This window comes from Lolium rigidum, chromosome 7, assembly GCF_022539505.1.
Source record: "Lolium rigidum isolate FL_2022 chromosome 7, APGP_CSIRO_Lrig_0.1, whole genome shotgun sequence".
In the NCBI taxonomy this organism is placed as follows: domain Eukaryota; kingdom Viridiplantae; phylum Streptophyta; class Magnoliopsida; order Poales; family Poaceae; genus Lolium; species Lolium rigidum.
This window is the reverse complement of record NC_061514.1, coordinates 56,655,231-56,666,295: the sequence shown is the minus strand read 5'-3', so window position 1 is coordinate 56,666,295 and position 11,065 is coordinate 56,655,231.

Genomic DNA, 11,065 nt, shown 5'->3' with positions numbered 1-11,065 from the left:
AAACTTGATTTTTTCGATCTCCATCTTCGGGCTGGGGGCAGTCGGTTCTTGCCGGCTACCGCCAGGTTTTCTTTAAAGCTTTGGAATCTCCATCTTCAGGCTGGGGGCAGTCGGATCTTGCCGGCTGCCGCCAGGCTTACTTTAGGACTTTGGAATCTCCATCTTCAGGCTGGGGGCAGTCGGATCTTGCCGGCTGCCGCCAGGCTTACTTTAGGACTTCGAAAATTTGCATTTTTCAGCTTATTTCGGCTTTGATGGCTTCTGACATGCTTTTCTTCTTTGCAGCGGCCTTCCACGAGGCGCGAGGAGGAGGCGTTAGCGGCTGTTGGCAGGGCGCGGGAGGATCGCCGGCGAGGCCACTGGGGAGCAGAGCTCCGACTGCTTCACCATGGACGACTATCTGGCGTCCATCGCCGCCCGCGTGGAGCCGGTCACCAAGCTTGGCTGGGAGCTGCGGAAGGCGGCGGAGGAGCTGGTCCGACTGCTGTGGCCGACGGAGACGCTGCCAGAAGATCTTTCCAAGTTCATCGCTTGGCTGGACAGGGCTCCCGACCGCTTCTTGGACTGGAAGGAGTCGGCCACGCGCGCCGGAGCCGATATGGCGCTATCTTTTGTGCTCTCCTGGTATAACGAGGTTAGCCTTGACCAGTTGGAATTCCGGCGCGCCGGCGTGGAGGACAAGCTCCCGGCGGAGAACAAGACTGCTCGGCTTGCCCGCGCCTGCGCCATTGCCGACTTCGTCGATAAGTCCATCTTCATCGCGGACCCGAATCCGCCGTCTGACAACGAGGAGGAGGCGGCTGAGGACGAGGAGGCGGACGATGTGCCCGAGGACGACCCGGCGGCCGGCTCTGCTGATGCAGCCGGCGCTTAGCTTTTACCTGTTTCCTTATGCTTTTGCCAAGACAATTCGTTAAATCCCCGGGATGCCGGGTGCATATGTAAGACAATGTTATTGTCCTTTTATTAAGGCACGCTTTAATGTGTTTGTTAGTCATCTGTGTGCCGAGTTGCTTTCTTTCGACTCGTTCGCTTTTTCCCATCCGCCCCACTCTTTGGCTGTGCCCTTGCCGGTCGTACGTCCGACTTGCGATCCGTCGCCGGATCAAGGGCGGGCCGCTGGGTGAGGCCGACAGTATTTCAGTCGAACGAGCTGAATTCGGCAATCCGGCACTTTTATGAAAAGTTGCAAGTCAACTCGCTTTTACTCTTTCCCTTAGTCGTTTTTCGCGTGCCGGCTCCCTAGGCCTTACTCCCGCCAGCCGGACAGCCGGGTTGCGGTCTGTAGCTGGATCGGAAGCCGGCTATCGGAAACCGGATCACGTTACTGAGCCGGCCGCGTGAGAGGGTTCAAGCCAATTGGCGAAACAAGGTAAAGTACGCGAAAAACCTGGGGTCGGCGATCTGCCTGTTGGCTGCGTTGAGCAGCTCAGTCACCCGCCTGGTCTGGCGGCGTAACTCTTCGCCCTGAAGGCGGTTCAGCTCTTCTGCGGTGGCTTCTGCCGCGCGCATGTTCTTGTCGGGGGTGTTGTAGACGGGGAGCTCCGCGGATGGAGCCGGCGAAGGAGCGCCGTCGCGGGCGATCTCAGCGCCGAGGTCGCGGCCCCTGCGGCGGATGTGGCCGGCTCGGCTTGGCTCGTCGCCGCCTGGAGTGAGGCCGTGGGCGCGGTTGTACTCGCGCTGGGTGATCTCCATCTGGCGCTTAGCAGCAGCCAGTTCTTCGGTTTGCTTGAGGAGGAGCTGGCGGTGCGCCTCCAAGTCCGCCTCGATGGCGGTGGGGTCTCCGCCAGGCGTGAGCGGGGTGCTCGGCTTTGCCCGGACTGCATCCAGCCGGGACGGCGGTGGTGGCGCTTTTGGGCCCGAGCCGGAGGCGTTGGGGTCGATGTTGCGCTCCAGGTCGGGGCCGCGCATGCGCGGGTTCTTGGTGGGGAGCTCGTCGCCAGCCATCATGACTTGCACGATGGCGGGGCTGGCGGGAGCGCTGCTGCCGGCTCGCGGAGGAGGGCTAGCGCAGCGCAGCACCTGCCGCGGGTAGCGCGGCGGTGCGACGGTGGCGACGTAGACGTCGAAGCCGCCGAAGGAGATGACGCTGCCGCCGGCTGGGAAGGGCCGGTCAGCGAAGCAGCCAGCGTTGTCGCTGACGCAGTCGAGGGAGCCGAATCTCCAGATCAAGCCTGAAGCGACTCGCTCGCCGGTGGTGGTGGTGAGGCCCGTCCGGATGAAGACACCGGCCGAGGATGCTGAAGGCCCCACGGTGGGCGCCAAATGTCGTGGTATCGTCACGGCATATGCCATAGGGTGGCTAATCGAAGTGGTTCCTGAGGGATCTCACGGCGGTATCCGGATGCGGGTATGGGCACGAGCGACACGGCGACGTACCCAGGTTCGAGGCCCTCCGATGGAGGTAAAACCTCTACTCCTGCTATGAGTGTATATGATGATCACACAGTACAATGGTGCTCCTAGAGCTGTATCCGGCTGCTCCTGAGAGGCTAAGGAAGACTATGGTCTCTCTCACAGGGCAGCTCTGTAGGTGGGTGAAAGTAATAAATGATCGATCCCCTGCACGAGAGGGGGTAGTGCGGCTTATATAGGCACCGGCACTTTACATATAAGACCCTATAGTTTTACTGGCCGGCTGGGCCGGCTCCGGCTTCCGCTCCTTCCCGAGGCGGTGACGTCAGGAGTGGTTGAGGCATCGTGGCCTGTCCCATCCGGCTGCCACGGTCGGCGGTATGGAGGAGGTGTCCCTGTCGCCGTCGGCCACCGTAGCCGATACGGATCGTCGTAAGCCCCGACGGCCTGTCCGGCGCGAGGCACTATTGCTCCACGGTGCCCGCGTTTCACGGAAGATGGAGTCAGCGTGGACTTTGGGAACCCGGATCACCTACCCGGTTCCTTCCAGTGCAAGACTCGCTAGCCTCAAGTCGGTCTGAGGTACAAACCCCAGTCGGATATGGCTTGTAGAAGCCGGCCCAACTACAGCATTGGTGGCCGTAGCCAGGCCGACTAGGACCTAGAGCCAGCCGGCTTCCAGACCAGCCGGCCACGGCGCCAGCCGGCTGCTCCTCAGCCGGCCTTTGCCGCGAGCCGGCCAGTGGCCAGCCGGCTGCTCCGCGTCCATTGCCCTATCCGGGGTCTTCCCCCCGACAGATTATGCACTAACCCTCTAATGAGTTTGTTTCGAGTTTGGTGTGAAGGAAGTTTTCAAGGGTCAAGAGAGGAGGATGATATACTATGATCAAGAAGAGTGAAGAGTCTAAGCTTGGGGATGCCCCCGTGGTTCATCCATGCATATTTCAAGAAGACTCAAGCATCTAAGCTTGGGGATGCCCAAGGCATCCCCTTCTTCATCGACAACATTATCAGGTTCCTCCCCTGAAACTATATTTTTATTCCATCACATCTTATGTGCTTTGCTTGGAGCGTCGGTTTGTTTTTGTTTTTGTTTATGTTTGAATAAGTTCATCCTTGTGTGGGAGAGAGACACGCTCCGCTGGTTCATATGAACACATGTGTTCTTAGCTTTTAATGTTCATGGCGAAGGTTGAAGCTGCTTCGTTCATTGTTATATGGTTGGAAACGGGAAATGCTACATGTAGTAATTGATAAAATGTCTTGGATAATTTGATACTTGGCAATTGTTGTGCTCATGTTTAAGCTCTTGCATCATATACTTTGCACCCATTAATGAAGAAATACATAGAGCTTGCTAAAATTTGGTTTGCATATTTGGTCTCTCTAAAGTCTAGATAATTTCTAGTATTGAGTTTTGAACAACAAGGAAGACGGTGTAGAGTCTTATAATGTTTACAATATGTCTTTTATGTGAGTTTTGCTGCACCGGTTCATCCTTGTGTTTGTTTCAAATAAACCTTGCTAGCCTAAACCTTGTATCGAGAGGGAATACTTCTCATGCATCCAAAATCCTTGAGCCAACCACTATGCCATTTGTGTCCACCATACCTACCTACTACATGGTATTTCTCCGCCATTCCAAAGTAAATTGCTTGAGTGCTACCTTTAAATTTCCATCATTCGCCTTGCAATATATAGCTCATGGGACAAAATAGCCTTAAAAACTATTGTGGTATTGAATATGTACTTATGCACTTTATCTCTTATTAAGTTGCTTGTTGTGCGATAACCATGTTCCTGGGGATGCCATCAACTACTCTTTGTTGAATATCATGTGAGTTGCTATGCATGTCCGTCTTGTCTGAAGTAAGGGAGATCTACCACTTAATGGTTAGAGCATGCATATTGTTAGAGAAGAACATTGGGCCGCTAACTAAAGCCATGAATCATGGTGGAAGTTTCAGTTTTGGACATATATCCTCAATCTCATATGAGAACACTAATTGTTGCTACATGCTTATGCATTAAAGAGGATTCCATTATCTGTTGTCCATGTTGTCCCGGTATGGATGTCTAAGTTGAGAATAATCAAAAGCGAGAAATCCAAAATGCGAGCTTTTTCCTTAGACCGTACCTTTGTACATGCGGCATGGAGGTACCCATTTGTGACACTTGGTTAAAACATGTGTATTGCGATGATCCCGGTAGTCCAAGCTAATTAGGACAAGGTGCGGGCACTATTAGTATACTATGCATGAGGCTTGCAACTTGTAAGATATAATTTACATGATACATATGCTTTATTACTACCGTTGACAAAATTGTTTCATGTTTTCAAAACCAAAGCTCTAGCACAAATATAGCAATCAATGCTTTCCTGTTTGAAGGACCTTTCTTTTACTTCTATGTTGAGTCAGTTCACCTATCTCTCTCCACCTCAAGAAGCAAACACTTGTGTGAACTGTGCATTGATTCCTACATACTTGCATATTGCACTTGTTATATTACTTTACATTGACACTATCCATGAGATATACATGTTATAAGTTGAAAGCAACCGCTGAAACTTAATCTTCCTTTGTGTTGCTTCAATACCTTTACTTTGATTTATTGCTTTATGAGTTAACTCTTATGCAAGACTTATTGATGCTTGTCTTGAAGTACTATTCATGAAAAGTCTTTGCTTTATGATTCATTTGTTTACTCATGTCATTACCATTGTTTTTGATCGCTGCATTCATTACATATGCTTACAATAGTATGATCAAGGTTATGATGGCATGTCACTCAGAAATTATCATTGTTATCGTTTACTTACTCGAGGGCGAGTAGGAACTAAGCTTAGGGATGCTTGATACGTCCCAAATGTATCTATAATTTCTTATGTTCCATGCCATATTATTGATGATATCTACATGTTTTATACACATTATCTGTCATATTTATGCATTTTCCGGAACTAACCTATTGACGAGATGCCGAAGTGCCAGTTCCTGTTTTCTGCTGTTTTTGGTTTCAGAAATCCTAGTAAGGAAATATTCTCGGAATTGGACGAAATGAACGCCCAGGGTCCTATTTTCACACGAAGCTTCCAGAAGACCGGAGGAAATACGAAGTGGGGCCACGAGGTGGCACCAAACTAAGGCGGCGCGGGAGCCTGGCCGCGCCGCCCTGTTGTGTGGGTCCCTCGTGACTCCACCGACCTTGCCCTTCCGCCTACTTAAAGCCTCCGTCGCGAAAACCCTACCACGTTGGACGAAACCAGAGAAAACCTTCCAGAGCCGCCGCCATCGCGAAGCCAAGATCTGGGGGACAGGAGTCTCTGTTCCGGCACGCCGCCGGGACGGGGAAGTGCCCCCGGAAGGCTTCTCCATCGACACCACCGCCATCTTCATCAACGCTGCTGTCTCCCATGAGGAGGGAGTAGTTCTCCATCGAGGCTCGGGGCTGTACCGGTAGCTATGTGGTTCATCTCTCTCCTATGTCCTTCAATACAATAATCTCATGAGCTGCCTTACATGATTGAGATTCATATGATGATGCTTGTAATCTAGATGACATTATGCTAGTCAAGTGGGTTTTACTTATGTGATCTCCAGGAGACTCCTTGTCCCACGTGTGTAAAGGTGACGAGTGTGTGCACTCGTGTGGGTCTCTTAGGCTATATTTCACAGAATACTTATTCACTGTTATGAATGGCATAGTGAAGTGCTTATTTATATCTCTTTATGATTGCAATGTGTTTTGTATCACAATTTATCTGTGTGCTACTCTAGTGATGTTATTAAAGTAGTTTATTCCTCCTGCACGGTGTAATGGTGACGAGTGTGTGCATCGTGTAGTACTTGGCGTAGGCTATGATTGTGATCTCTTGTAGATTATGAAGTTAACTATTGCTATGATAGTATTGATGTGATCTATTCCTCCTTTCGTAGTGTGAAGGTGACGAGTGTGCATGCTATGTTAGTACTTGGTTTGGTTATGTTGATCTGTCATGCACTCTAAGGTTATTTAAATATGAACATTGAATATTGTGGAGCTTGTTAACTCCGACATTGAGGGTTCGTGTAATCCTACACGATTAGTGGTGTTCATCATCCAACAAGAGGGTGTAGAGTCTAGCATCTATCTATTTATTCTGTTATGTGATCAATGTTGAGAGTGTCCACTAGTAAAAGTATGATCCCTAGGCCTTGTTCCTAAATATCGCTATCGCTGTTTGTTTCTTGTTTTCTTGCATTTATACTTGCCTGCAATATTACTACCATCAATCGCACGCCGGCAAGCACTTTTACGGCGCCGTACTACTGCTCATATTCATTCATACCACTTGTATTTCACTATCTCTTCGCCGAACTAGTGCACCTATTAGGTGTGTTGGGGACACAAGAGACTTCTTGCTTTGTGGTTGCGGGGTTGCATGAGAGGGATATCTTTGACCTCTTCCTCCCCGAGTTCGATAAACCTTGGGTGATCCACTTAAGGGAAACTTGCTGCTGTTCTACAAACCTCTGCTCTTGGAGGCCCAACACTGTCTACAAGAATAGAAGCACCCGTAGACATCAAGCACTTTTCGGGCGCCGTTGCCGGGGAGGAAAGGTAAAAGGCTCTCATACTCCGGTCCCAGGTAAAGTACTTTTCTGTTGCCGTTGTGTGTGTGCTCGAAGCTATTTCCTTTAGATCCTGCAATTGCATCTTTTTGTTTCTAGTTTACACTAGTTAGGCATAATGGACAACAATCAGCTTCTTATTCTATTTCCTGATTTAAGACATGGATGGTTTGATGCGAAAATTAAAAAACCCATGGAACATATTAGTATGAACACTTTGAATACCATTGTTGCTGATGATATAGAAAGTTCTAAGCTTGGGGAAGCTGGCTTTGATGAGCATGATCTTTTTAGTCCCCCAAGCATTGAGGAGAAAATTTACTTTGATGATACTTTGCCTCCTATTTATGATGATTATAATGATATTGCTCTTTTAGTACCGCCTGTTATGGAGGATAAATTTGATTATGATTACAATATGCCTCCTATATTTGATGATGAGAATAATAATGATAGCTACTTTGTTGAATTTGCTCCCACTACAACTAATAAAATTGATTATGCCTATGTGGAGAGTAATAATTTTATGCATGAGACTCATGATAAGAATGCTTTATGTGATAGTTATATTGTTGAGTTTGCTCATGTTCCTACTGAAAGTTATTATGAGAGAGGAAAATATGGTTGTAGAAATTTTCATGTTACTAAAACACCTCTCTATATGCTGAAATTTTTGAAGTTACTCTTGTCTTATCTTCCTATGCTTGTTACTTTGCTCTTCATGAACTTGTTTATTTACAAGGTTCCTATGCATAGGAAGCATGTTAGGCTTAAATTTGTTTTGAATTTGCTTCTTGATGCTCTCTTTTGCTTCAACTACTATTTCTTGAGAGTGCATCATTAAAATTGCTGAGCCCATCTTAATGGCTATAAAGAAAGCACTTCTTGGGAGATAACCCATGTGTTTATTTTGCTACGGTACTTTTGTTTTATATTTGAGTCTTGGAAGTTGTTACTACTGTAGCAACCTCTCCTTACCTTTATTTTATTGCATTGTTGTGCCAAGTAAAGTCTTTGATAGTAGAGTCAATACTAGATTTGGATTACTGCGCAGAAACAGATTTCTTGCTGTCACGAATCTGGGCAGAATTCTCTGTAGGTAACTCAGAAAAATCTGCCAATTTACGTGCGTGATCCTCAGATATGTACGCAACTTTCATTCAATTTGGGCATTTTCATCTGAGCAAGTCTGGTGCCACTTTAAAATTCGTCTTTACGGTCTGTTCTGTTTTGACAGATTCTGCCTTTTATTTTGCATTGCCTCTTTTGCTGTGTTGGATGGATTTCTTTGTTCCATTGACTTCCAGTAACTTTGGGCAATATCCAGAAGTGTTAAGAATGATTGTGTCACCTCTGAACATGTGAATTTTTGATTATGCACTAACCCTCTAATGAGTTTGTTTCGAGTTTGGTGTGAAGGAAGTTTTCAAGGGTCAAGAGAGGAGGATGATATACTATGATCAAGAAGAGTGAAGAGTCTAAGCTTGGGGATGCCCCCGTGGTTCATCCCTGCATATTTCAAGAAGACTCAAGCATCTAAGCTTGGGGATGCCCAAGGCATCCCCTTCTTCATCGACAACATTATCAGGTTCCTCCCCTGAAACTATATTTTTATTCCATCACATCTTATGTGCTTTGCTTGGAGCGTCGGTTTGTTTTTGTTTTTGTTTATGTTTGAATAAGTTCATCCTTGTGTGGGAGAGAGACACGCTCCGCTGGTTCATATGAACACATGTGTTCTTAGCTTTTAATGTTCATGGCGAAGGTTGAAACTGCTTCGTTCATTGTTATATGGTTGGAAACGGGAAATGCTACATGTAGTAATTGATAAAATGTCTTGGATAATTTGATACTTGGCAATTGTTGTGCTCATGTTTAAGCTCTTGCATCATATACTTTGCACCCATTAATGAAGAAATACATAGAGCTTGCTAAAATTTGGTTTGCATATTTGGTCTCTCTAAAGTCTAGATAATTTCTAGTATTGAGTTTTGAACAACAAGGAAGACGGTGTAGAGTCTTATAATGTTTACAATATGTCTTTTATGTGAGTTTTGCTGCACCGGTTCATCCTTGTGTTTGTTTCAAATAAACCTTGCTAGCCTAAACCTTGTATCGAGAGGGAATACTTCTCATGCATCCAAAATCCTTGAGCCAACCACTATGCCATTTGTGTCCACCATACCTACCTACTACATGGTATTTCTCCGCCATTCCAAAGTAAATTGCTTGAGTGCTACCTTTAAATTTCCATCATTCGCCTTGCAATATATAGCTCATGGGACAAAATAGCCTTAAAAACTATTGTGGTATTGAATATGTACTTATGCACTTTATCTCTTATTAAGTTGCTTGTTGTGCGATAACCATGTTCCTGGGGACGCCATCAACTACTCTTTATTGAATATCATGTGAGTTGCTATGCATGTCCGTCTTGTCTGAAGTAAGGGAGATCTACCACTTAATGGTTAGAGCATGCATATTGTTAGAGAAGAACATTGGGCCGCTAACTAAAGCCATGAATCATGGTGGAAGTTTCAGTTTTGGACATATATCCTCAATCTCATATGAGAACACTAATTGTTGCTACATGCTTATGCATTAAAGAGGAGTCCATTATCTGTTGTCCATGTTGTCCCGGTATGGATGTCTAAGTTGAGAATAATCAAAAGCGAGAAATCCAAAATGCGAGCTTTCTCCTTAGACCGTACCTTTGTACATGCGGCATGGAGGTACCCATTTGTGACACTTGGTTAAAACATGTGTATTGCGATGATCCCGGTAGTCCAAGCTAATTAGGACAAGGTGCGGGCACTATTAGTATACTATGCATGAGGCTTGCAACTTGTAAGATATAATTTACATGATACATATGCTTTATTACTACCGTTGACAAAATTGTTTCATGTTTTCAAAACCAAAGCTCTAGCACAAATATAGCAATCAATGCTTTCCTGTTTGAAGGACCTTTCTTTTACTTCTATGTTGAGTCAGTTCACCTATCTCTCTCCACCTCAAGAAGCAAACACTTGTGTGAACTGTGCATTGATTCCTACATACTTGCATATTGCACTTGTTATATTACTTTACATTGACACTATCCATGAGATATACATGTTATAAGTTGAAAGCAACCGCTGAAACTTAATCTTCCTTTGTGTTGCTTCAATACCTTTACTTTGATTTATTGCTTTATGAGTTAACTCTTATGCAAGACTTATTGATGCTTGTCTTGAAGTACTATTCATGAAAAGTCTTTGCTTTATGATTCATTTGTTTACTCATGTCATTACCATTGTTTTTTATCGCTGCATTCATTACATATGCTTACAATAGTATGATCAAGGTTATGATGGCATGTCACTCCAGAAATTATCATTGTTATCGTTTACTTACTCGAGGGCGAGTAGGAACTAAGCTTGGGGATGCTTGATACGTCCCAAATGTATCTATAATTTCTTATGTTCCATGCCACATTATTGATGATATCTACATGTTTTATACACATTATATGTCATATTTATGCATTTTCCGGAACTAACCTATTGACGAGATGCCGAAGTGCCAGTTCCTGTTTTCTGCTGTTTTTGGTTTCAGAAATCCTAGTAAGGAAATATTCTCGGAATTGGACGAAATCAACGCCCAGGGTCCTATTTTCACACGAAGCTTCCAGAAGACCGGAGGAGATACGAAGTGGGGCCACGAGGTGGCACCACACTAAGGCGGCGCGGGAGCCTGGCCGCGCCGCCCTGTTGTGTGGGTCCCTCGTGACTCCACCGACCTTGCCCTTCCGCCTACTTAAAGCCTCCGTCGCGAAAACCCTACCACGTTGGACGAAACCAGAGAAAACCTTCCAGAGCCGCCGCCATCACGAAGCCAAGATCTGGGGGACAGGAGTCTCTGTTCCGGCACGCCGCCGGGACGGGGAAGTGCCCCCGGAAGGCTTCTCCATCGACACCACCGCCATCTTCATCAACGCTGTTGTCTCCCATGAGGAGGGAGTAGTTCTCCATCGAGGCTCGGGGCTGTACCGGTAGCTATGTGGTTCATCTCTCTCCTATGTCCTTCAATACAATAATCTCATGAGCTACCTTACA